Raw genomic sequence first — 27,933 nt, forward strand, 5'->3', positions numbered from 1 at the left:
TCTGCTTCCTGTCGGTCATACAATAGAGATTTAAAATTATAAATGTGTTCTCTGTTGGTGATGTTGTAAATCTCCTTTATACGAAGTACTTTTAATTAAAGCATTTTATATCTAAACCTTTATTATGAAAAATCTTATACCGAGTACACGTTGTGTTGCTACCATTGGTTGCCACTTGCAGGTAGTTGGCGTGGCGGTAACTGCTTGTAGTCAACAGAGGCTTCACAGCTAGCTAGCGATCCATGTTGGATGCTGTTAATCATGCTGCCATTGCTAAGATTCCGTTCATTAGCTAACCAGGGAGCTAGATAGTTAAAAGCTCTATTTTCAGACCCTACTTTAAATTTAACGTAACTAGCTAGCTCCCGAGTGGCGTAGCGGTATAAGGATAATGCAATCCAGTGTTAGAGGTGTCACTACAGACTACTGGTTCGATCCCGGGCTGTATCACAACCGGCCGTGATCGGGAGTCCCATAGGGCAGCGCACAATTGGCCCAGAGACTTCTCAAGTGCCCCCTGTGGATAGGGCAAGTACCCCCAGGGTTTCTAGTACCACTGGTTGGGAACTACTAGGGCACCCGCTAGAATCTCAAACAACACAAGTCTTGTCCCTATGCAGCCAGAGAAGTTGCAACATCAGGACTGTGGTGGTAGATTGCAATTTACCACATTCATTTACACATTTGCATGCTTCAACTATGAACTGCCAGTATGACATTATTCAACCGATTGGTTGTTAGAGAGTTGACAGAGGTTTGATTATTGACTCTCACCACCTTTCTAATTTCAGCTGCTTGAGCCATGAGTGAGTTTCGGATACACCATGATGTCAATGAGCTGCTCAGTCTGCTTCATGTGCGAGGAGGTGATGGGGCAGAAGTGTTTATTGATCTACTGCAGAAGAACAGGACACCTTACATCACCACAACAGTGTCTGCACACAGTGCAAAGGTGATTGATGGAGAAGTTATTGGCAAATGTTTCATAGGTTGATGATCTTCCTATGCGCTTCCTACAGATGATTAAACTTTCATTAAACTTTCAACGTTGATTCAACTTTCATTCACGGGTCAAAATAGCAGAGTATTCAAAGACGCCAGAGGACTTCCTAAGGAAATATGATGAGCTCAAGTCAAAAAATGTCCGCAACCTGGACCCACTGGTCTACCTCCTATCAAAGCTTAGTGAGGATAAAGAGGTAATCACTTACATTTTACATCTAATGTTGTTCAGATGCTGACAACTTCACTGTTCAAATGTCAAGTACAGTACAGTATTATGTTATGTCCCAATAACATTGTGTTGTGCGTTGATCTTCTCCAGATGCTCCAATGTCTGCAAAAGAATGCCAAAGAAAGGTCTGAAGCGTCTGCTAATGCGACAACAAGTACAACCTTTGCTATCCCTCCAACCAGCACTAAGATGTCAATGCAGGAACTTGAAGAGCTGCGCAAGAAGCTGGGGAATGTCACTGCCAGCTCTAATGTGCCCCAGGTGTGTACTCGTGTCATTTAAGGTTAATTTTGATTAGGGCCAGGATATTTTCTTCCTGACCAGGAAAGGCCTGATGCCCTATTATAGTCTATTACATATTTTTACTATTACTAGGTCAGGTCATGTATTCAGGAGAAAGTCCTGGCGCGCATGTGACTACCTCAAGTGAGCCGGACCAATTTGTTTTGAAAAGGCTAGAGTTGAATACATCTCAAAGTTCTACTACCCCCCCCCCCCCCCCCCCCCATGTTTGCAGTCTGCTGAAGTCACACGAAAGATGCTGAGGGACAGACACAACAAAAAGAACCCCACTCAGCCCAACCCGGTGTTTCCCAATTGGGTGTATGACCGTCCTGCTCTGATTGGGGACTTCATCATCGGTGCCACAGCAGCAGGAGACCCAGCAGTGGCCAATGCTCCTCATATCTCACTTTGAGACATTTTGATTGACTTCATGAAATTCCTGCATAGTTTCACTGACTGAGTGGCTGCTCATTTTCATGTAATAACAAAATCTGTGAAAATGTACCTGGTATGTTTAGTGGTTATGAGGATGAGCACGCCACAAATAATCTCTTTGGTATTTTATGATCAGGTACAATGCCCCTACCAGCCCAGGAGCAGGCGTTGGTTGATGATTTGCTCTTTGTGCTGGTCGGTGTGGACGGCAGAGACATCACGGCCCAGCCTGTCCTCGGGAGGCAGAATCGCTCCTTCATCGTTGACCCAACCCTTGACATGTCCATCAAGGAGCTGGTCAATAGGGTACTACCAGTCGCCTCATACTACCCTACTAATACACGGTGAGTGAACTTTAAAAGGGGAATATAGCTGCTTAACCTTGTTTTGTCTCATTTGCTAGACTCAAATGTAGATCCTTACACCATCTGGAGATGTATCAAAGGAAAATGTTAATTGTGTTGTCAAATCATTTGGATTTTCTGACGTAACATTTTGGCTGTGTTATGTCTGGCAGCTTCACTGAGGAGAAGTCGTCTTTTGAGTACGGCCAGGTGAACCACGCCCTGACGGCAGCCATGAGGACCCTGATGAAGGAGTATCTGATCCTGGTGACCCAGCTGGAGCACCTCCACAGGCAGGGCATGCTCTCCCTGCAGAAGCTCTGGTTCTACATCCAGCCCACCATGAGGACCATGGAGATCCTAGCCTCCATTGGTAAAGCCTTCATGATCAAACAATAAAACATCTATATACAGTGGGGCAAAAAAGTATTGTCAGCCACCAATTGTGCAAGTTCTCCCACTTAAAAAGATGAGAGAGGCCTGTAATTTTCATCATAGGTACACTTCAACTATGACAGACAAAATTAGAGAATTAATCCAGAAAATCACATTATAGGATTTTTAATGAATTTATTTGCAAATTATGGTGGAAAATAAGTATTTGGTCAATAACAAAAGTTTATCTCAATACTTTGTTATATACCTTTTTTTGGCAAATGACAGAGGTCAAACGTTTTCTGTAAGTCTTCACAAGGTTTTCCCACACTGTTGCTGGTATTTTGGCCCATTCCTCCATGCAGATCTCCTCTAGAGCAGTGATGTTTTGGGGCTGTTGCTGGGCAACACGGACTTTCAACTCCCTCCAAAGATTCATTCTTTCCTTTACACGGATCAGTCGTCCTGGTCCCTTTGCAGAAAAACAGCCCCAAAGCATGATGTTTCCACCCCCATGCTTCACAGTAGGTATGGTGTTCTTTGGATGCAACTCAGCATTCATTGTCCTCCAAACACGACGAGTTGAGTTTTTACCAAAAAGTTATATTTTGGTTTCATCTGACCATATGACATTCTCCCAATCTTCTTCTGGATCATCCAAATGCTCTCTAGCAAACTTCAGACGGGCCTGGACATGTACTGGCTTAAGCAGGGGGACACGTCTTGCACTGCAGTATTTGAGTCCCTGGCGGCGTAGTGTGTTACTGATGGTAGGCTTTGTTACTTTGGTCCCAGCTCTCTGCAGGTCATTCACTAGGTCCCCCCGTGTGGTTCTGGGATTTTTGCTCACCGTTCTTGTGATCATTTTGATCCCATGGGGTGAGATCTTGCGTGGAGCCCCAGATCGAGGAAGATTATCAGTGGTCTTGTGTCTTCCATTTCCTAATAATTGCTCCCACAGTTGATTTCTTCAAACCAAGCTGCTTACCTATTGCAGATTCAGTCTTCCCAGCCTGGTGCAGGTCTACAATTTTGTTTCTGGTGTCCTTTGACAGCTCTTTGGTCTTGGCCATAGTGGAGTTTGGAGTGTGACTGTTTGAGGTTGTGGACAGGTGTCTTTTATACTGATAACAAGTTCCAGCAGGTGTCATTAATGCAGGTAACGAGTAGAGGACAGAGGAGCCTCTTAAAGAAGAAGTTACAGGTCTGTGAGAGCCAGAAATCTTGCTTGTTTGTAGGTGACCAAATACTTATTTTCCACCATAATTTGCAAATAAATTAATTAAAAATCTCATTTTGTCTGTCATAGTTGAAGTCTATGATGAAAATTACAGGCCTCTCATCTTTTTAAGTGGGAGAACTTGCACAATTGGTGGCTGACTAAATACTTTTTTGCCCCACTGTATGTTCCATATGCATCATATATTCGATCATACAATATAATGTGGTTGGTAGATATATTTGCGTTGCTTTTCGGCGCACTTTTGGACATTCAATTGTATTATGCTTAGACTTACCTGTCAGTGGTGCCGGTCTTGTTTTATGGTCTATGATGATTTGGTGATGGTTGTGTGTGTGGTATGGTCATTAAGGTATGTTGTTGCAGACTGCCCAAAGTAAAAAGTACTCATAGTGTTAAATGATGTCTATTTAATCAGTGGGTTGCATGTTCTGTTTTCAAAGCCTCCTCGGTGGACAAAGGAGACTGCATGGGTGGGACGACGTTGAGCCTCCTTCACGATCGTACCTTCAACTACACTGGAGACAGTCAGGCCCAGGAACTATGCCTCTACCTCACGAAAGTAGCTAGTGTCCCTTACTTTGAGATACTGGAGAAATGGAGGCATCATCAAGGACCCTTACAGGTACAGTCTTTTGTCGCTAAACTAATTTACCACAATTCTTACATTGAATCACATCAGTACTTTTCTACTGGGCTTGGACATGACTTAGATTGACACAATTTAGATTTCAGACAATGAGTTAGTTCAGCACATCTTTGGTGATTTATTTTGTCTTCATAGTGAATTCATGGTTGAAGAGCACGAGCTCCAGAAAGAGAAGATCCAGGAGGACTACAACGACAAGTATTGGGATCAGCGGTACACAATCGTACAGCACAGAATTCCATTATTTCTTCAGAAAATGGCAGACAAAATTTTGAGTACAGGTAAGACGCATCATACTATTTGGATCCGATTTGTTACGATCACTTTTTAGTGCATCCTGACAATGCCCAGTGCAATTCACTGTGTTCCTGTGAAAAACGAATAGTATCAAGTTCTTGATCATTTTCTGAGTTGTTTGTTTTGGTTTTTCTTCTCGTCCTCTTCTATAGGTAAATATCTCAATGTGGTGAGAGAGTGTGGCCGGGACGTGACTTGTCCGGATGCTAAATAGGTCCTTTACACTCTCAAGGAGAGAGCCTACGTGGAGCAGATAGAAAAATCCTACTACTACGCCAGTAAGGTCCTCCTAGACTTCCTGATGGAGGAGAAGGAGCTGGTCGCACGCCTTAGGTAAACAACAACAAAACTATAAATAGGTCAATAAAGTCTGATGGGTTTTTCGAATTTGGTATGTTCTGTTATATGCTAAGAGATGTATTCTTCCTAGGTCAATCAAGCACTACTTCTTGATGGACAAGGGAGATTTCTTTGTCCATTTCATGGACCTGACAGAAGAGGAGCTGAAAAAGCCAGTTGATGATATTGTCCCTCCCAGACTGGAGGCCTTGCTAGAGCTGGCTCTGAGGATGAGTACTGCTAACACAGACCCATTCAAAGATGACCTGAAGGTAAATATGCTAGAGTACCAGTGTGTAATTTATGCTATTTTGATTACAACAGCACTATCTAGTGGTTATTAAGGAGAGGAGCCTAATTCCTTATTCATTCCGGTTCATGACCTAAAATACATACTGTACACATTATGTTTTGAAATATTATTTCATGCATGCATTATGATGAATGAATAGGCTCATGTAACCTTCCCAAAATAAGTACTTGAAGAAAGTTTGAGAGTGACGGTCTGGGTTTGGTAGCGCTCCAGTCCTCCCTGTCATAAGCAGGACATGGAAATCGTATCACAGTATATCCTAATGTATGTTCCTTTAACTGTTAACTCAGATTGTATTGTCAGCAATAATCACATGCCCATAGAATTGATTTCTATTCTTTGCACTGAAACCATCTACCTTAGGAAGAAGCCCACTATGGGCAGCCCACTCAGTATAATTGGCTCAAATGTGAATGTCACTGACATCTCTACCTCGCATCTGCCTCTCAGAGGAGCACTAAAAACAAGCAAGCAACCTACCTACATGTACATATTACCTCAATTACCTCAACTAACCTCTACTCTCACACATTGACTCGGTACCAGTACGCCCTGTATAGTCCTTATAGTTAAAAGGAAAAAAAGTATTATTGTTTTTAGCAAATATTTTCTTACTTATCCAATAATGCAGAGTTGTTTTTTTAAGGGCTTGTAAAGTAAGCATTTCATGGTAAGGTTGTACCTGTTGTATTTGACAAATCAAATTTGATTTGAAAAGTACTAAAAATAGCCCATGTTAACATGTATTCTGAGGAACAAGGTTCATGAAATTGACAACTTACTAACATCAGAAAACATTTATATTCTGGCCATCTCTAAAACACACTTGGATAATTCCTTTAATGCAGTAGTAGCTATACATGGTTCTAGAATATATAGAAAAGAGAGAAATGCAAATGGGGGAGGTGTTGCTATGTATGTCGAGTCATACTCCTGTTGTGCTCCTCTCTCAGCCTCTGTCAGATGGAGAAGTAATATGGCTACAGGTTCATCTGCCTCCTATTCTGGTAGGAAGTTGCTATAGACCACCGACTGCTAAAAGTCTGTATTTGGACTAGATGTTTGAAATGCTCAATAATGTATGTGATATCAACAGGTCTATTTTTTGGGTGACCTAAATATTGACTGGTTGTCATCAAGCTGTCAACTCAAAAAGAAGCTTCAATCTGTAACCGATGCCAGCAATCTGGTTCATGTTATCAGTCAACCTACCAGGGTATTTACAAACAGAATAGGAACTGAATCATCTACGTGTATTGATCAGATCTTTACTAATGCTGCAGAAATCTGCTCTAGAGCAGTACCCATCAGATGTAGTGATCATAATATAATAGCCATATCTCTAAAAACCAAAGTTCCAAAGACTGGACCTAAAATTTTGTAATGATGATTCCTATGTCGAAGATGTGAAAAATATTTGTTGGTCTGATGTATGTGATGAGGAACAACCTGATGCCACATATGAAGCATTTATGAAACGGCTTCTTCCTGTTTTTAATAGGCATGTGCCCATCAAGAAGCTGTTAGAACTGCCAAATCCCCATTAATACAGTGCATTCAGAAAGTATTCAGACCTCTTGACTTTTCCCACATTTTGTTACGTTACAGACTTATTCTAAAATAGATTAAATAGTTTTCCCCTCAATCTACACACAATACCCAATAATGACAAAGCCAAAACAGGTTTTAGACATTTTTGCAAATGTATAAAAAAAAAAAAGTATCACATTTGCATAAGCATTCATACCCTTTACTCAGTACTTTGTTGAAGCATCTTTGACAGTGATTACAGCCTTGAATCTTCTTGGCATGACGCTACAAGCTTGGCACACCTGTATTTGGGGAGTTTCACCCATTATTCTCTGCAGATCCTCTCTAGCTCTGTCAGGTTGGATAGGGAGCATCGCTGCACAGCTATTTTCAGATCTCTCCAGAGATATTAGATCGGGTTCAAGTCCTGGCTCTGGCTGGGCCACTCAAGGACATTCAGAGAATTGTCCTGAAGCCACTCCTGCGTTGTCTTGGCTGTGTGCTTAGGGTCGTTGTCCTGTTGGAAGGTAAAACCTTCACCCCAGTCGGAGGTCTTGAGCACTCTGAAGCAGGTCCTTACACCATGGCAACCCTGCCTCCCAACAAGCTATGGGTATTGATCATATTCCGGCCTCTATTAGAAAAGGGGACTGTCTTAAAGAGTTCAAACAAATGGAACGTTTTGGGATTTACAAACTACAGGCCACTCAGTACCCTGGTTTAAATGAAGATATGGATTTACAAACTACAGGCCACTAAGTACCCTGGTTTAAATGTAGATATGAATTTACAAACTACAGGCCACTAAGTACCCTGGTTTAAATGAAGATATGGATTTACAAACTACAGGCCACTAAGTACCCTAGTTTAAATGGAGATATGGATTTACAAACTACATGCCACTAAATACCCTGGTTTAAATGAAGATATGGATTTACAAACTACAGGCTACTAAGTACCCTGGTTTAAATGAAGATATGGATTTCTCACCCTTCCTGTAGGGTCGATAGGTCCATTTGCTGTCATCTAGTGGACATTTTGCTCAATTGCCCTCAGCTATGTTTAGACTGTTGTTGTTCATGTTTGCTGTGTTCTAATGTACTATGGAATATATTTCTTTCTTATTCTTGACACTTCTCCCAGTCATATTTAAAGGTTTGAACTACATTTTTTTGAATATTTTTTTTTTGCATTTTCCAATTAAGAACATTCATAACAAACGTGAAAAGATATTAGACAACGATAGGACAAAGTGACAGTAACAGACGAGCGTAACAAAAAAATAATTATATATACAAACATACAATAAGAAAAAAATAATAACGAGACATTGGATCACCTGCCGTAGGCTACATATTATACATTACGTGTGAAACATTATGTGAGGATTATATATAGATTCAATCAATGAGATTTGGGGGGAGATTCTCCATTTAGTCAATAAAATGTTGCCAAATTCTGTAAAATGTCTTTAACTTATTCCTCAAGCAGTAAGTGATTTTCTCCAAAGGGATACAACTATTAACTTCCGATAGCCATATTGCAACTGGCAGGGAGGAATCCAATTTCCATTTCAAGGCAATACATTTATTGGCAATCGCTAGCAATATTTCTGTTAGCTTTATAGTATGGCTTTGCCTAAGATTGGTGTTAGTAAAGTTACCCAGTAGACAGAACTCCGGGTCTAAAGGGAATGCAACCCCGTGAATTGAGGATATGGTATCGCATACCCCCTGCCAGAAACCGTGTAGTTTTGAACACTGCCAAGTGGAATGGAGGAATGTTCCTTCATCTGAGCCACATCTAAAACATAGGGAGGAGATATCTGGGTTGAACTTGTGCAGTCTAGATGGGGTGATATAGAGCTGATGGAGTAAATTAAACTGGATCAGTCTGTATCTGGAGTTCAATGTGGATGTAACACAGGTCACTTCATAGATCCTCATCAAGATCAATACCCAGATCTTTTTCCCATCTAAGTCGGGGTTTATCTAGCCCAGGCAGTGTTAGTCCTGACATAAGAGCATCGTATACACGGGAAATGGTCTTGAACAGTGGTTGGTCTGCGTGGCAGAGTTGTTCAATAGGTGACATCTTAGGTAGGTTCCATTGTCCCTTGAGAGTCACCCTAATAAAGTTTCGTGATTGTAGGTAGCTAAAGAAGTCCCTGTTAGGCAAGTGGTATTTCTGTTTCAGTTGATCAAAAGACATAAGAACTGCCTCCTTGTAACAATGTTCCAGAAGAGTGATCCCCTTATCAGACCATGGTCTAAAGTTACTATTCTGGAAAAACATAGGGATCAATCTATTGATCCAAAAAGGGGTTTAGGGGAAAGGAATCCCTCTCGTCCGAACAGCTCATGCAGTTTGCACCATGCCAGGACAGAATGTATGATTAAAGGGTTGTCTGTGATGGTTTTTATAGATTTTCTGTCCCATTTGTAAAACAATTCTGCCCCAGTGTCATCATTTACCTCAAGCTTTTCAATGTTCAACCATGAGGGAGAGGGACCATTGCAAACCTCTGAGCCAGAAACCTAGACTGTGCAGCCCAGTAGTACATTCTAGAATTGGGGAGGTTTAAGCCCCCTTGACTGTAATCAAGGGTCAGTTTATCCACGCCAACCCCAGGGGGTTTGCCGTGCCAGATAAACCGTCTGGTCAGCTTGTCAAGAGAGGAAACAAATGCTGCGGGAACAGGGATAGGGAGAGATTGAAACAGATGTAGAAATCTGGGCAGGACATTCATTTTAATTACATTGATTCTACCCAGTAGAGTGAGAGGTAAGTCCATCCATTTACAAAGGTCAACCTCCACCTTTTGCAACAAACTGGCCAGATTGAGTTTATAAAGGTTGTTCAGATTACCATCCACCATTATGCCCAAATATGTGAAGCCCATAGGTGACCATCTAAATGGAAACTTGTGCTTGATGGCATGATGGTCAAAGACAGACAACGGTAAGATTTCGTTTTCATCAAAATTGACCTTATATCCAGAGAAAGAACTATAACACTGTAGTAGGATCTGCAAGTGAGAGAGGGAGTGTTCTGGGTTTGTTAGAAATAAGATAAGGTCGCCCGCAAAGAGTGATAATTTATGGGTATGGGGGCCCACCTCAAAGCCATGTATGTAAGGGCACGTTCTAATAGCCTCAGCCAACGGTTCGATGGTGAGGGCAAAGAGGTGGGGGCTAATTGGGCAACCTTGTCTGTTCCCCCTATAAAGAGGGAAAGAGGAGGAAGTAATCCCATTGGTAGCAATCCTAGCTTTAGGAGATTTGTAGAGTGATTTTATCAAATTTACAAACACGGTACCTAAACCAAACTTTTCCAAGACGCGAAAGAGGTATGGCCATTCAACCCTATCAAAGGCCTTTTCAGCGTCGAGGGAGACTGCGTGTTGCAGATACGGTTAGTTGAAAATGTACAAATCAATTATAGTGACCGGGAGATACCAGCAGTTCAGTAAGAGAAAACAAGCGAACTGCATTTTATCCCCCAGAGAGACCGTCCTGGCTCAGACGTTGCTCAGTTCTTCTTTGTGCACTTCTCCCGGTGTTGAAGAGATGGCTTCGGCCTTTGTACTGAACTTTCATCCGCGCAGGGTGGATGAGGTAGCCGGTGATGTTCTTCTCCTTCAGTGCTTTGGAGGCAGGTCTGAACTGCTTGCGACGTCTGGCGAGATCCGCGCTCATATCTGGGAAAAGGCTGACCCTCTTTCCATCGATGGTGATGTCCCCTTTGGCTCTTGCGAGTTGCAGTATCTTCTCTCTGTCTTGGAAACGGAGGAACCTGATCAGGACGGCTTTGATGTTCTGTGGGCGCGTTCGATTTCCAGCGGCTTGGTGAAGTGGATTATGCCTAGGACCTCCGGGATCCATTGAGTGAAGAAACGGACTGGGTCACGGTCCTCGCTGTCCTCTTTCAATCCCACCACACGGATATTCCAACGTCTACTCTGGTTCTCCATCTGATCTACCTTGTTTTTGAGGTTGGCATTGTCCTTTTGCAGTTGTATCAAGACCTGGTCATATGTCTAGCGATGGTATCTTCAACTGTGCTAATGCGCAACTCTGCCTCAGTCGTTCTCAAAAGGAGATCATTCATGGAGGATTTCAGGTCGTCAATGGAAGAATGGAGTTCAGCCGATTTCTTATCAATTTTCATAGAAAGAACTGTTACCATCCTGAATTTCCCGGAGGAGAGTAGCCAGCATGTCGGCAGGCTCGCAAGAGGCTGCTGAGAGCAACAGTATGGAACTGTCGTCTGAGTTATGAGGGCTAATGCTAATCTTGCTGTAGCGTTATCGTTATCTTGGGAATCAACGACGTTTTGGTCGTCCTTCTTGCCTCTCGTTCGGAGGTCCATGGCTCTTTGGGAAGGTAAGTACTTGACAATTTATCAGCCGATGTTAGAATAGTGTTTCAACGTTGTTATTTAGGTAAAAATAGAATAACTTCGAAGAGCTCGGTTTGTCAATGTCTGCTCAGCTCCGCGGCATCACGTGCTCCGTCTAGAACTACCTTTAAGTGTTCTGATGCTTCTAGCTTGGAGTTGTATATTTATGATAAGATAGCTACAGTATTTCACTTTTTAATGTGTATAGTATTGCTTACTAGGTGTGTCCAATCAATTTTGTAACCACTCCCTCTTCTAATTAGGGCCAATTGGAAAAGCTGTTCAAAAGCGGACATTGTATTATTTCTTTGTACCCACTGACGAAGGCCATGCAGCCAAAATGCGTCAGATAAAAAACAAAAAACTTGGTTTCTATTGAACATGCAAATAAAGGCATTTTAATTCATTATATGAAGAGTGCCTTGGTCCTCCTTTCTTTATGAAATAACACATATGGAATCATGTAGTAACCAAAAAAGGTTTAAGTTTATATATTTCAGTTTCTTCAAAGTAGCCACCCTTTACCTTGATGACAGTTTTGTACATTCTTGGCATTCTTTCAACCAGCTTCATGAGGTAGTCCTGGAATGCATTTCAATTAATAGGTGTGCCTGGTTAAAAGTGAATTTGTGGAATTTCTTTCCATTTAACCTTTATTTAACTAGGCAAGTCGGTTAAGAACATTCTTATTTACAATGACGGCCTACACCGGCCAAACCCGAACAACGCTGGGCCAATTGTGCGCCGCCCTATGGGACTCCCAATCACGGCCGGTTGTGATACAGCCTGGATTCGAACCATGGTTTCTGTAGTGACACCTCTAGTCCATTTTATGGCAAGAACAGCTCAAATTAGCAAAGAGAAACAGTCCATCATTACTTTAAGGCATGAAGGTCGCAAAAAACCTTCAAGTGCTATGATGAAACTGGCTCTCATGAGGACTGCCACAGGAAAGAAAGACCTAGAGTTACCTCTGCTGCAGAGGATAGGTTCATTAGAGTTAACTGCACCTCAGATTGCAGACCAAATAAATGCTTCACGGTGTTCAAGTAACAAACACATCAACATCAACTGTTCAGAGGAGACTGAAATCAGGCCTTCATGCTCAAATTGCTGCAAAGAAACCACTACTAAAGGGCACCGATAAGAAGAGACATGCTTGGGCCAAGAAACGCGAGCAAAGGACATTAAACCAGTGTAAATCTGTCCTTTGGTCTGATGAGTCCAACTGAGATTTTTGGTTCCAACTGCCATGTCTTTGTGAGATGCAGAGTAGGTGAACAGATGATCTTGCATTTGTGGTTCCACTGTGAAGCATGGGGGAAGAGGTGTGATGGTGTGGAGGCGCTTTGCTGGTGACAGATTTATTTTGAATGCCAGGCACATTTAACCAGCATGGCTACCACAGCATTCAGCATCATACACCATCCCATCTGGTTTGCGCTTAGTGTGACATTTTGTTTTTCAACCAGGGCTATTTGACCACGAAGGAGAGTGAAGGAGTGCTGCATCAGATAACCTGGCCTCCACAATCACCCGTCCTCAACCCAATTGAGATGGATTGGGATGAGTTGGACCACAGAGTGAAGGAAAAGCAGCCAACAAGTGTACAGCATATGTGGGAACTCCTTCAAGACTGTTGGAAAAGCATTCCTCATGAGGTTGGTTGAGAGAATGTGCAAAGCTGTCAAGGCGAAAGTGTGGCTACTTTGAAGAATATAAAATATATTTTGATTTGTTTAACTTTTTTTGGTTACTACATGATTCCATATGTGTTATTTCATAGTTGTAATGTTTACTATCATTCTACATTGTAAAAATAAAGACAAACCTTTCAATGAGTAGGTGTGTCCAAACTCACATGCGCCGAATACATATACCATGACCAATAATGCATGTTTTTTTTAAGTAAGAAATGTGATATTTCATTTATTTGTTTATTTTCAGACATTTGCAAAAAATGTCTGTACCTTAAGTTAAATTCTAGGCATAAAAGCCAACTCTGCTCCAGCCATCAGGCAGGCACCTTCATTGAGGCACATGGCTTGTTCATAACAAAACCCTATAATATTGCCAACCACTTTAATAACGTTTTTGTTAAGATTAGCAATCTTAGGCATGACATGCAAAAATCAAACGCTGAGCTTTCATATTCATACATAACGGACTAATGAAAGACAAGCACTGTAGTTTATGAGTAAAATGTTTTGCTATCTATAAATAAGGACAAGCCAACTGGTACCAACAACCTGGATGGTAAATTGCTGAGGTTGTGTTACGAATCCCTTTTGGCCCGACAGGCTAGGGGGGATGGTAATGAGACCCATAACATAACTCATGCAAATTATAATTGTGACAAAGTAAAAGTGTGAACGAAATAACCAGGACAACTGAAATCTTCCTGTCAAACTCAAAGTTTATTTAGAAACACACGGTAATGGGGGAGCAGGAAAAGGGGCTGAGCTGGACCCAAGGAAAGAAACCATAAATATACAAAAAGACCCCTAAGCTAGACTAGCCTACTTTAACAACAGCTAACTAACCAAAAATACAGTGGGTGGTCCGCCCAGTTCTAACTAGTGTATTTAACACAGTTCACCTACGGGTAGTGTATGCCCATGGGTGACTTGTCTTGGTTTCCCCCTTTTCCCACCAGCAACAAACAAACACCATAACCAAAAAAACAATACTCACAGGTGATGACAAAGTGCTATGGAGGTGCTCAAACAAAAGAGAGGTTAAGACACAAAGCGAGAGTGAAACACAGAGTCCTACAGACATGGCATTTACAGAGAGATTGAGCTCTAGAGCAAACAAATGATGGGGTTTTTAAACCATGGGGAAGGAACTGTGATAGGGTAGGAAATAGGAGGTGTCTTCTGATTGATTGGGGAGTGGTGATTTTCACCTGTGAGGGGAGAAGGAGAGAAAAAGAAACACAGGATACACACAGGATACTTGTATCCGTAACACTTGTATCCGTAACACTCCCACCCTTAAAAGAGCAACCCTAGGGGTTGCGACTACAGTATTTCCATGAATACTCACAGCAAAGCAACAAAGCAACAACCTTGCAAAACATACAACAATTATTACACATGAGACAAAGCATCTGCCAACACATTATCTGAACCCTTTTTGTGACGGATCTCCAAATTATAATTTTGTACAATCAGCGCCCAACGCATAAGGCGCTGGTTCTGGTTGTACATTCGGTGGAGAAAAACTAAGGGGTTATGGTCAGTATACACAATCACTGGTAGGGCACTGGAACCAATGTATACTTCAAAGTATTGCAGAGCCAACAACAAAGCAAGAGCTTCTTGTTCTATTGTTGCATAATTTGTTTGACATTTATTAAATTTACGGGAAAAATAACAAACGGGATGATCCACTCCACTCCGCAGTAGAACAGCACCAGCACCTCTGGCACTAGCATCTACCTCAAGTTTGAATGGTTGTTCAAAATCTGGAGCAGCAAGTACAGGTGTACTACATAAGAGTGCTTTCGCTGATTCAAAAGCTCTCTTACAATCAGGGGACCACACAAATGGTCTTGCCGGACTAAGCAAATCGGTCAATGGAGCAAATACCGCAGAGAAATTTTTACAGAAGCTACGGTAGTAGCCAACCATCCCTAAAAAGCGGCGTAGCTCTCGTCTGGTGGTAGGTGCAGGGAATGCAGTTATAGCCAAGACCTTGGCATCAACAGGGCGCACCTGTCCATGGCCAACCTCTTTACCGAGATAGGTAACAGTAGCCTTCCCAAACTCGCACTTTGCCAAGTTCAGGGTAAGAGAAGCAGCTGCCAACCGTTCACATACTACCCTTAGCGAGTCAACATGATCTGACCACTCAGACGAATAAATCACTAGGTCATCAAGGTATGCACTACAATTAGGAACGCCAGCTAATACGGAGTTAACCAGTCGTTGGAAGGTGGCTGGTGCATTTCGCATCCCAAAAGCCATGACTGAGTACTGTAGGAAGTTGTCTGGGGTCACAAAGGCAGAAATCTCAGAAGCACGTGAAGTTAACGGAACCTGCCAGTAACCTTTTAAGAGGTCTAACTTAGTTACATACTTAGCAGCACCAATAGTGTCGATACAGTCGTCCAGTAACTGTATCGACACTATTGGTGCTGCTAAGTATGTACAAGAGTGGAGTGGATCATCCCGTTTGTTATTTTTCCCGTAAATTTAATAAATGTCAAACAAATTATGCGACAATAGAACAAGAAGCTCTTGCTTTGTTGTTGGCTCTGCAATACTTTGAAGTATACATTGGTTCCAGTGCAGGAACGAATCTGGCATTGACAGAATTTACCTTTCGATAATCCGTACATAACCTGGACGTACCATCAGGTTTAGGAACTAGAATGCAAGGAGAACTCCAAGGGCTTGAACTTGGCTTAGCCAGGTCATTCTCCAAATATTTCACCTCATCCCTCATTATCTTCCTCTTGGATGCGTTGATAAGATATGGGTGTTGCTTGATAGGTGTAGCATTTCCAACATTAATGTCATGTTCCAACACATTGGTGCGAGTAGGAACGTCATTAAAGAGACATGGAAAACTGTGTAGTAGCCTCACAATATCATTGGCCTGTCCATCCGTTAAATGAACCAGACCGGATAGGATAGACAGCAGCATTTCTGAGTTGGGCAATCTAACACACTGCTGTTGAGTGTTGCGCAACTCCAATCCATCATCATCAATATGACAGTCCACTATGATAGCAGTAGTAGCAGAGGAGACAGCAGTACCTTCCTCTGTTTTTGAACTCTAACTGTGTGATGGGTCAGGTGTGGTAAGCTTTCAACATGTTAATGTGACACACACGAGATTGGCGTTGTCTATCAGGAGTTTGAAGCACATAGTCAGTTTCACTTATTTTCTTTTCAATTAAATAAGGACCAGAGAAATGAGCTGACAGTGAAGATCCTGGAACAGGTAATAACACCAGTACTTGGTCACCTGGCTGTAGTGGACGAGAAACAGCCTCTTTTATCATAGTGTCTTTTCATGCTCCTCTGTGAGGAAGACAGAGCTTCCTTTGCGAGAGCACAAGCTTGGTGTAGGCGCTCACGAAAGCGACTAACGTAGTCCAACACATGCTCATCTCTGGTACACAACTCTTGGGACAAGAACTGTTCTTTAAGGACTTTCATTGGTCCTCTCACTGTGTGACCAAACACCAGTTCAGCCGGGCTGAAACCTAGGGACTCCTGCACAGTTTCACGAGCAGCAAACAAAACTAGAGGAACTCCCTCATCCCAATCTTTCTCAGATTCCAAACAATATTTACGTAGCATAGACTTCAGTGTCTGATGCCATCTTTCAAGCGCACACTGAGACTCTGGGTGATAGGCGCTTGACACACGGTGCGTAATTGACAAGGATTTTAACACCTGCTTGAAGAGCTTGGATAGGAAATTGGTACCTTGATCGCTTTGTACCACCTTAGGTAACCCGAATGTCGTGAAGAATTTTATTAAGGCTTTACTCACTACCGGGGCTGTAATCCTTCTCAGAGGAATGGCCTCGGGGTATCTTGTAGCCATACACATTATCGTTAACAAAAACTGGTTACCCGATTTTGTCTTCGGTAACGGTCCGACACAATCAACCACCACATGCTCGAATGGTTCACCTATGACAGGTATGGGACAAAGAGGAGCGGGAGGAATAACCTGATTTGGTTTTCCTGTTATCTGACATGTGTGGCATGTCCGACAGAACTGAGCCACATCTTGTTTTAAACCCGGCCAAAAGAAATGTCGAAGGATCCGATCATAAGTTTTTGTGATTCCTAAATGACCAGACCACTGGTGATCTTGACCAAGGGATAACACATTTTGTCGAAAGGCTGTAGGAATCACTATTTGGTAAACAGCATTCCAATCTCCATCCGCGTCAACATGGGATTTCCATTTACGCATGAGGAGATTACCATCAATGAAGTAAGCCACGTTCTTCTTCACATCTTCCAATGAGACAACACTAGAAAAACATTTAACAAGCTTGTTGTCAACCTTTTGGTTAGCAATCAGCTGCTCACGAGTGACTGGTAACTGTATTGCCTCAGCAATAAGTTCAACGTTCTTTGATTCTTTCCTGGGCTGTTTGTCAGAGGTGATCAGCTTCTCAGAGGTATCACACAATCCATCTTCTTGATCAACCTCTTTGAACAGAACAGTGTTCGACAAATCTATCACGTCACCCTCTTGTAGTGCCTGAGCACGAGTGACAGCACAAGCGGGGAACACATGTGGATAACTCTGTGCCAGCTCATTCGAGAGAGAGTGGTCACTTTTATCCAATACGGGTACTACCTTTCCTCCGGTAATATCGTTACCCATTATAAAGGTCACACCTTTCACTGGCAACATAGGACGTACCCCCACTCTGAATATTCCACTGATTAACTCAGAGTGTACTTTCACAAAGTGCAATGGCACTGGGACAAAACCCATTTCAATACCCTGCACTAACACACTGGAACCACAGTATGTATCGTCAGATAAGGGCAACACATCAGACAATATAAACGACTGCGCCGCACCAGTATCTCAAAGGATTTTAACCGGTCGCTGAGACGCTTCGTCATTCGTTAGGGACACAAACCCCTCAAATGAATGGTTCATAACTGCGGTCGGGGACTGAGACTTTCAAACTACAGTTACCCTGAAGCACCTGTTTTGTTGCAGACCTCACAACCGTACGAATTAGAGCAACACCTGTTGGTGGCTTGGCACGAAGAGGCATCCCTTGTTTGCGTTTAAGCAGGAAGCAATCATTAATCATATGTCCTACTTTATGACAATAGAAACAGGGACGCTCATTCTTCTGGCTTGCTTGATATACTACTGCTGGCCGACTAGGGCTAAAGGTAGGAAACTCAGTGGCTCTACTCTCAGTTTGAGCCGAAAACACTCTTGTGCGTCAACACAAACTCGTCTGCCAACACAGACGCTTCTGCCAGACAGGATACTTTCTGTTCGTTTAGGTAAACTACAATGCGTTCGGGTAAGCAATTTTTAAACTCTTCCAACAAGATTAACTCCCGGAGTTGAAATCAGTTACCTTACTAACAGCATGCCATTTATCAAACAGATTTCCCTTGTCTCTAGCAAATTCCACATAAGTCTTACTAGAAGATTTTCTATGAGACCTAAATCTCTGTCGGTATGCCTCAGGCACAAGCTCATAGGCACGAAGAACAGTAGCTTTGACCACTTCATAATTCAAACTGTCCTCTAGAGGTAGCGCTGACAAAACCTCTTGGGCTTTACCAGTTAATTTACTCTGAAGTAATAGACACCATACCTCTTCAGGCCATTTCAATGCTACGGCTATACGCTCAAATACACAAAAATAGGAGTCAACCTCTGACTCTCTGAACAAAGGTACTAAGGCCTACTAATGTCAAACGTGTTTGAGGATACAGCAGGTGATGACTGCTCACAAACAGGCACAGTAGGAACGAAGGCTAGCCTTGCTGTCTCTGCCTCCAGTTCCATCTGGCGCATTTTAAACGTCATCTGCCGCTGTTCTCGTTCTTTTTCTGCCTCAATTTTACACATCTCCAACTGGAGAGTCTCTCGCCTAATTTGGGCTCTCTTCCACCTCCAGTTGGAACTGTGCTAAACGGACATCCCTCCTGGCATCACCATTTGACAGTGGGGAGAGTGGATCAAAACGGGACAATGTGGCTGGTGTTTTAGCCTCTCCCTCATTATCAGACACCAATGGGCTTACAGGAGCAGCAACATCCCCTACAGGGGTAGTAGACTCAGGCAGCGGTAACACAAGCACCTGCTCTTCCAACAATACATTTAATACTAGCTGTTTAACCTCCGCCTTAACTAAACTCTGCGGAATCGATACTGAATAATGATCAGCCAAGGTCATTAAATCAACTCTACGACATTTGTCAAAAACCTCCCACGAAGGGTTATCCAAAAAGGATTTCAAATCAAAAGTAGTCATTTTACACTACTTCACAAGTGCCAAAGAAAATAGCAAACACTAATGCTACTTCAGCTATGACGCTCAACACTGAACTATACCACTACAACAATCTACATGAGCGGCATGGGTGTCAGTTATGACAGATCCTGGACGAGGCTCCACTTATGTTACGAATCCCTTTTGGCCCGACAGGCTAGGGGGGGGGGATGGTAATGAGACCCGTAACATAACTCATGCAAATTATAATTGTGACAAAGTAAAAGTGTGAACGAAATAACCAGGACAACTGAAATCTTCCTGTCAAACTCAAAGTTTATTTAGAAACACACGGTAATGGGGGAGCAGGAAAAGGGGCTGAGCTGGACCCAAGGAAAGAAACCATAAATATACAAAAAGACCCCTAAGCTAGACTAGCCTACTTTAACAACAGCTAACTAACCAAAAATACAGTGGGTGGTCCGCCCAGTTCTAACTAGTGTATTTAACACAGTTCACCTACGGGTAGTGTATGCCCATGGGTGACTTGTCTTGGTTTCCCCCTTTTCCCACCAGCAACAAACAAACACCATAACCAAAAAAACAATACTCACAGGTGATGACAAAGTGCTATGGAGGTGCTCAAACAAAAGAGAGGTTAAGACACAAAGCGAGAGTGAAACACAGAGTCCTACAGACATGGCATTTACAGAGAGATTGAGCTCTAGAGCAAACAAATGATGGGGTTTTTAAACCATGGGGAAGGAACTGTGATAGGGTAGGAAATAGGAGGAGGTGTGTCTTCTGATTGATGATTGATTGTTGACTGATTGGGGAGTGATGATTTTCACCTGTGAGGGGAGAAGGAGAGAAAAAGAAACACACACAGGATACACACACAGGATACTTGTATCCGTAACACTTGTATCCGTAACAGGTTGGTAGCGGAATACATTGCGACTCCTGTTTGCCACATCGTCACTGTAAAGCTTAGATCCCTCAGGCCTGGAGGGAGGCAAAGGTCATTCCGCTGCTCAAGAATATCAGAGCACCGGTTCAAACAGCCTGTTACCGGCACTTGGCAAACTTTTGGAAATAATTGTGTTTGAACAGATACAAAATTATTTTACAGAAAACAAACCAATGACAGACTTTCAGCATGCTTATAAGGAAGGGGCACTCAACATGCTCGGGACTGACACAAATTATTTGTTGAAAGTAATTGATAGAAGATTGTGGGAGCTGTTAGACTTCAAGTTCAGCTTTTGAGATCATTGATCATAACCTGTTGCTGAATAAACATAGGCGTTATGGATTTGTATCCTTTCAGCAGCCGGCTTTGGCCATTATTGTTTTTCGTTTTTACTAATGACCTTCCACTGACCTTGAATAAAGCCTGTGTGTCAGTCTATGTACGCTGACGACTCAACAGTATATATGTTGGCTATTACACTAAAATAAATAAATGTACCCATTTACATTGAGCTCCAGTCAGTTTTAGAATGGGTAACTAGGCTGGTGCTAAATATAAAAAATGAAAGACATCGTTTTTGGGACAAATCACTCGTTCAACCCTAAACCAACATCTAGATCTATTATTGAATAATGTGGGGATTGAGCCAAGTTGAGACTAAACTGCTGGGTGAAACCCTAGATAGCAAGCGGTCATGGTGAAAACATACAGACTCAATGGTTGCTAAAATGGGAAGAGGTCTGTCCGTGATAAGGCGTTGCTCTGCTTTCTTGACGTCTCAGTCAACCAGACAGGTCCTACAGGCCGTAGTTTTGTTGCACCTGGACTACTGCCCAGTTGTGTGGTCGTGCGGCAAAGAGCGACATGGATAAATTGCAGTTGGTCCAGAACAGAGCAGCACGTATTGCACTTAATGTCCAGGGAGCGTGAATGTCAGTAACATGCATGTCAATCTCTCCTGGCTCAAAAGTTGAGAGATTGACTGCATCACTATTGATCTTTGTGTGAGGTGTTGATGTGTTGAAGGTACCAAACTGTCTGTTCAAGCAGTTGGCGCAGTGTTATGTATATTATGTTATTATATTATGTATTTTATTTGTGTTGGGTAATTGGGGATACTAATAAAAAATATGAAATAATTACAGCAGCTGGGCACACTGTTGACTACTTTAAGGAGAACCTAAAGTCATTTATGATCTTGTTATTCAAATGGCGTCATTGCTGTTTTACCGCATTAGACCATTTCTTATAGATGCACTTTAGCACAGTAATAGAAAATTGCTGAAGGGCAGAATCGCAAATTTCTATAGGCTATACATATAAAAGACTACATGACTGATTTGGGAGGGGCTTCACACTGAACTCATCCATCCACCCCCTGTTCCTGTTTCCCAGATTGACCTAATGCCTCATGACGTGATCACCCAGCTGCTGCGGGTGCTGGCCATTGAGACCAAGCAGGAGAAGGCCATCATCAATGCCGACCCCACGAGGTGGCCCTCAGCGGCCTGGAGGCCTTCTCCTTCGACTACATCGTCAAGTGGCCGCTGTCGCTCATTATCAACAGGTAGGTACACTGGGGCTATACCCGAGGCCAGGTCTCCCTTGGGTAACAGGTCTTCGGACCTCAGTATGACCTGGTTAAAAGAAGGTGAAAAAGGCGACCTTGAAAATGGGATAAAAAAAAGTTTTATCCCATTTTCCCGACGTCCACAGGTAGGGGTTGTGCTTACAGCCCAACACCGTGCAGGACGTTTGGCATTTGCCAGAGAACACCAAGATTGGCAAATTCGCCACTGGCGCCCTGTGCTCTTCACAGATGAAAGCAGGTTCATACTGAGCACATGTGACAGACGTGACAGAGTCTGGAGACGCCGTGGAGAACGTTCTGCTGCCTGCAACATCCTCCAGCATGACCGGTTTGGCGGTGGGTCAGTCATGTTGCGGGGTGGCATTTCTTTGGGGGGCCGCACAGCCCTCCATGTGCTCGCCAGAGGTAGCCTGACTGCCATTAGGTACCGAGATGAGATCCTCAGATCCCTTGTGAGACCATATTCTGGTGCTGTTGGCCCTGGATTCCTCCTAATGCAAGACAATGCTAGACCTCATGTGGCTGGAGTGTCAGCAGTTCCTGCAAGAGGAAGGGATTGATGCTATGGACTGGCCCGCCCGTTCCCCAGACCTGAATCCAATTGAGCACATCTGGGACATCATGTCTCGCTCCATGCACCACAGACTGTCCAGGAGTTGGCGGATGCTTTAGTCCAGGTCTGGGAGGAGATCCCTCAGGAGACCATCCGCCACCTCATCAGGAGCATGCCCAGGCATTGTAGGGAGGTCATACAGGCACGTGGAGGCCACACACACTACTGAGCCTCATTTTGACTTGTTTTAAGGACATTACATCAAAGTTGGATCAGCCTGTAGTGTGGTTTTCCACTTTAATTTTGAGTGTGACTCCAAATCCAGACCTCCATGGGTTGATAAATTTGTTTTCCATTGATAATTTTTGCGTGATTTTTGTTGTCAGCACATTCAACTATGTAAAGAAAAGTATTCAATAAGAATATTTCATTCATTCAGATCTAGGATGTGTTATTTTAGTGTTCCCTTTATTTTTTTGAGCAGTGTATATATTTTTGTATTTTTCAGGAAAGCGCTGACGAGATACCAAATGCTGTTCCGGCACATTTTTTACTGTAAACATGTTGAGAGGCTGTTGTGCAACGTGTGGGTCAGCAACAAAACAGCCAAGCAGCACGCCTTGCACAGGGCCTAGTGGTGAGTTGACAAAACTCCTTCAGTTAACTTCCTTGTTTTTTTCTCTAGTGCCAGCTTCCTAATATCAAGTTCTGATACGAGCTATCTGGTTTCCTCCTCCCTGTAGGTTTGCAACAGCGTTTGCTGAACTTTGTACAGAACATCCAGTACTACATGATGTTTGAAGTCATGGAGCCCACCTGGCATATCATGGAGAAGAACTTGAAATCTGTGAGTGGATTGTAACCAAGGCTGCTTTTCACCTTGATAGCATTCAGTGCTGTTATGTGTTAGCCTATAGTTGTGTCTAATGTAATTGTTCTGTGCATGTTGTAGTAGTGGCATCCATTACAAATGTCAGCCGTGAGGCTTTACTTTGCTTTGACCCAAGATTGTTGTGTTTTCCAGTCCCAATTACATTTATTTTCATTGCTCCTAATAACTGCATGCTGTGGCTTAGTGCACACTGTCGTAACAGTCCCAAGCCCTGCATTGATCAGGAATATCTTAATATAGGCAATCTTGTCTTCCCCAGGCCTCCAACATAGACGACGTGCTGTGTCATCACACCAGCTTCCTGGACAACTGCCTGAAGGACTGCATGCTGACCAACCCAGAGCTGCTTAAGATCTTTTCCAAGCTCATGTCCGTGTGTGTCATGTTCACCAGCTGCATGCAGGTGCGTGGATGTGGAACGCAACTACAAAACCGTGAACGTCAAGGCAGCTTGTTTTAGCTTACATGTAGTGTTTTTGAATGTTTGAATTGACGTGCATCTCATGCACATTAGATAATCTGACTGCAGTATTATGATATGTAGCCTAATATCCCCCCCCCCCAGTGTTCAGTGTATGACTTTACAGTGTCTCTCACTGGTGATCCTTGACAGTGCATGTCAGAGCAAAAACCAAGCCAAGAGGTTGAAGGAATTGTCCAGCGCTCCGACACAGGATTGTGTCGAGGCACAGATCTGGGGAAGAGTACCAAAAAATGTCTGCAGCATTGAAGGTCCCCAAGAACACAGTGGCCTCCATCATTCTTAAATGGAAGAAGTTTTGAATCACCAAGACTCTTCCTAGAGCTGGCCGCCTGGCCAAACTGAGCAATCGGTGGAGAAGGGCCTTGGTCAGGGACGTGACCAAGAACCCGATGGTCACTATGACAAAGCTCCAGAGTTCTTCTGTGGAGTTGGGAGAACCTTCCAGAAGGACAACCATCTCTGCAGCACTGCACCAATGAGACCTTTATTTTAGAGTGGCCAGGCAGAAGCCACTTCTCAGTAAAAGGCACATGACAGCCTGCTTGGAGTTGCCAAGAGGCACCTAAAGGACTCTCGGACCATGATGAACCGGATTCTCTTGTCTGATGTAACCAAGATTGAACTCTTTGGCCTGAATATCAAGCTGTGCAGTGACTCTCCCCATCCAACCTGACAGAGCTTGAGAGGATCTGCAGAGAACAATGGGATAAACTCCCCAAACACCAGCGTGCCAAGCTTGTAGCGTCATACCCAAGAAGACTGTAATCACTGCCAAAGGTGCTTCAACAAAGTACTGAGTGAAGAAGGGTATGAATACTTATGTAAATGTGATATTTCAGGTTTTATTTTGTTAATACATTTGCAAAAAATTCTAAAAACCTGTTTTTGCTTTGTCATAATCGGGTATTGTGTGTAGATTGATGAGAGGGGAAAAAATATTTTATACCTTTTAGAATAAGGCTGTAACGTAACAAAATGTGGAAAAAGTCAAGGGGTTTGAATACTTTGTATTTCCTGGTGTAGCGCTTCACCCGGAGCATGAAGCTGGGCCGGGAGTTGAACCGGCTGTCTCTGGAGCATGGCACCATGGAGGGTCCTCCCAACCAGAGCGAACGCACCGAGGAGCAAGAGAAGAAGAGACTCACCTCCAAGGTAGCTACACACATACTCACTCATTTACAGCAGATACTCACTAACCAACTTGTAGCAGTGTTTTCAAAGGTTAAACATGTATGAAAATCTGTGTTTTATATGCGTATGTTATATAGAACAACAACCAAATACAGTAGTATTGTAATAATGGCAATTAGTATTTGAGACCAAATAGAAATGCTATCTATCAAATATAGCATGATTGATGATGTGATATGCTATGCTATTCCCCAACCAGCAAGTGTCATACCTGTGTGGTTTCCCACGTTGTCAGTTTCTAGCGGAGCACGTGGACGCCCTGCAGTCAGACTCATGCTTCGAAGCCACCGTCAGCAAGTTTGACAGCAACTTCAGTACACTGCTCCTGGACCTGCTGGACAAGCTCAGCGTCTACAGCACCAACGACTGTGAGCACAGCATGATAAACATAATCTACAGGTGGGTCTACTGCACAGCGCCCGGTTTCTGATAGCGATGGAATCTAGACTTACACGTATTTTGGCCGAAGATGTAACATGAGTTTCGCAAAAACACCCGCAGAGAGAACGCTCACTAAGTGCGTCATTGGAGCATGTGTCGATACTGATGGGATCAAAAGAAAGGCGTCGCTGCGCTCGGATCAGCTTTCTCCATTCACGTCTTACCTTAACATTTATAATTATTCCACACTACTGACGACAGATCAGCTCCTAGAGATATATTATCACCCATCTGGCTGCAAATATTGAGGTGGCTTATTCTAATGCTTAGCCTACCCTATAATAATGCACTGACTAGATTTGGTACATCATGTTACACTTGAAAATAAAAGAGAGCCGCACACTCTAGGAGCTCAGATGCAAAAATTGAATGTCCAACGTTTCGACAGCCAAGCTGTCTTCATCAGGGTATAATCAAACACTGCGGGATGACTCGTACAGGTGTCTGTAATCATGGCCAAGTGTGGCCTAATATCATTGGTTAATTATCAAATATTAAAATGGCATACAAAGAACAGCATACAAAAAAAAACTAATCAACAACAAATGGATAGCATACAATCATAGATTCATTTTAGACTACACAAGCTTACATACAATTACAATGGCAAAGTCACAATAATCACAAGAATGGCTTGTAGGAGAATATAACACAATAGATCTGGTAGAAGAAAATACAAAGAAGAAACCAAACATTTTTATTTTACCACCATCTTTGAAATGCAACAGAAAGGTCCCACTTCCAGCCATCACTCTGGTTGTAATTCCGATGGTGTCCACAAGATAGCAGCAGTGTATGTGCAAAGTTTCTTGAAGTATGAGCGAACTACATGACATTTAGTGTGAAGTCACCCAGGTACATTTGGGCAAATCGTGAAGGAGACATTTTGCATTCATATGACATTTTTCTGCAAAAATATCATAAACTGTATACTTTGATTTAGCTTTTGCATTATTAGTAGCCATATTATAAGTTCAACATTTGCAAAACAACCAGTTTTCATAACTTTCATAATTCTGAATATGTCCAAAAGGAAAAGGCATTACTTCGCACCAGGTTAGCTGCTACATTTTGCGACACATACAGGGTTTCTCATTGGCTATCTAGCTAGCTTTGTTTGACCCCGATTGGTGCTTATTTGACAAAATTAGAGTCGATCAAGTGAAGACCACCCGCGTCATCGGAGTGCCATGAAGACGTCGCTCTCTGACCAAATTTGGTGTCCTATAGGATATACTACACCCCTAATGATATAGTGAAGTGGAACGAGTGGAAATACAAAATCGATCGTGAATGCTATATGGACCTTTATAGGATATGAAAAAGGATTTCATCTAACAAAACGTCACTTCATGTTATCTCTGGGACTCTTTGGATGATAAATCAGAGCAAGTTTTCAGAATGTATGTACACATTTCACCTTCAGAGGTGAATTTATCAAACCTATTGCGGTGAAAAAAGTGTTTAGTTTTTTGGAGTTCTCCTCAAACAATAGCATGGCATTTTTCCGCAGTAATAGCTACTGTAAATTGGACAGTGCAGTTATATTAACAATAATTTAAGCTTTCAGCCGATATAAGATGCTTGACCTCATCGGTGTGCATCGTGTGATTCTAACCAATTATTTGTAGGCATTGCCTACTAATTGTCTAATAATTGGATGATGCCATTGGAAAAACACCTTTTCACATATGTTGATATTGGGATGGTGCTGGAGATGATGAATATGAAGTGATTTTTAAAATATTTTTTATTTCCCTTTAAGATGCTTTGGGGAAAAAGGGCCCAGGACCAGAGTTGGGAACCCCTGGCCTATAGTGTGACAATACAGAGGCGGATGCAAGATGCAAGCAACGATGGTTTAATGAATACAGTTTACAGCAGCAACAGGACAGACTGACTGTACTCAGACGGAATCCGACCCAGGGACTAGGGCGCATCTTCCGATGATAGCGTGCTGAGAAATCCAGGGGAGTGTGTCCGGATGTGTAGGAGGGAGCACAGCAGATAATCCACACAAGGGCGGTGAGAGATGAGTACGGACACACGACACAAACTCAGAGAAGTAACAACGAACATATAAAGGGAAGATAAGTGATTCCAGCTGGCACAGACAATCAGGCCGAGATAGGGAACCACGCCCACACAAACACGAGAGAGAGAGAGAGAGAGAGAGAGAGAGAGAGAGAGAGAGAGAGAGAGAGAGAGAGAGAGAGAGAGAGAGAGAGAGAGAGAGAGAGAGAGAGAGAGAGAGAGAGAGAGACGCGCAGTGGATTCATGGACCGTGACAATACCCCCCCCCCCCTAGGAACGCCTCTTGGCGTTCCCAGGCTAATTTACCTGTCGATTGAAATCATCGATAAGGGAGTGATCCAGAATGTCCCTAGCAGGTACCCAACTTCTCTCCTCCGGGCCG

General features: G+C 42.9%; 1 pseudogene; it reads left to right on the plus strand.

The window, feature by feature from the left end:
* Positions 1–802: 802 nt before the first annotated feature.
* LOC109869921 (gamma-tubulin complex component 2-like) lies at positions 803–27,434 on the plus strand (annotated as a pseudogene).
* Positions 27,435–27,933: the final 499 nt, after the last annotated feature.

Source organism: Oncorhynchus kisutch, linkage group LG25, assembly GCF_002021735.2.
Source record: "Oncorhynchus kisutch isolate 150728-3 linkage group LG25, Okis_V2, whole genome shotgun sequence".
NCBI lineage: Eukaryota > Metazoa > Chordata > Actinopteri > Salmoniformes > Salmonidae > Oncorhynchus > Oncorhynchus kisutch.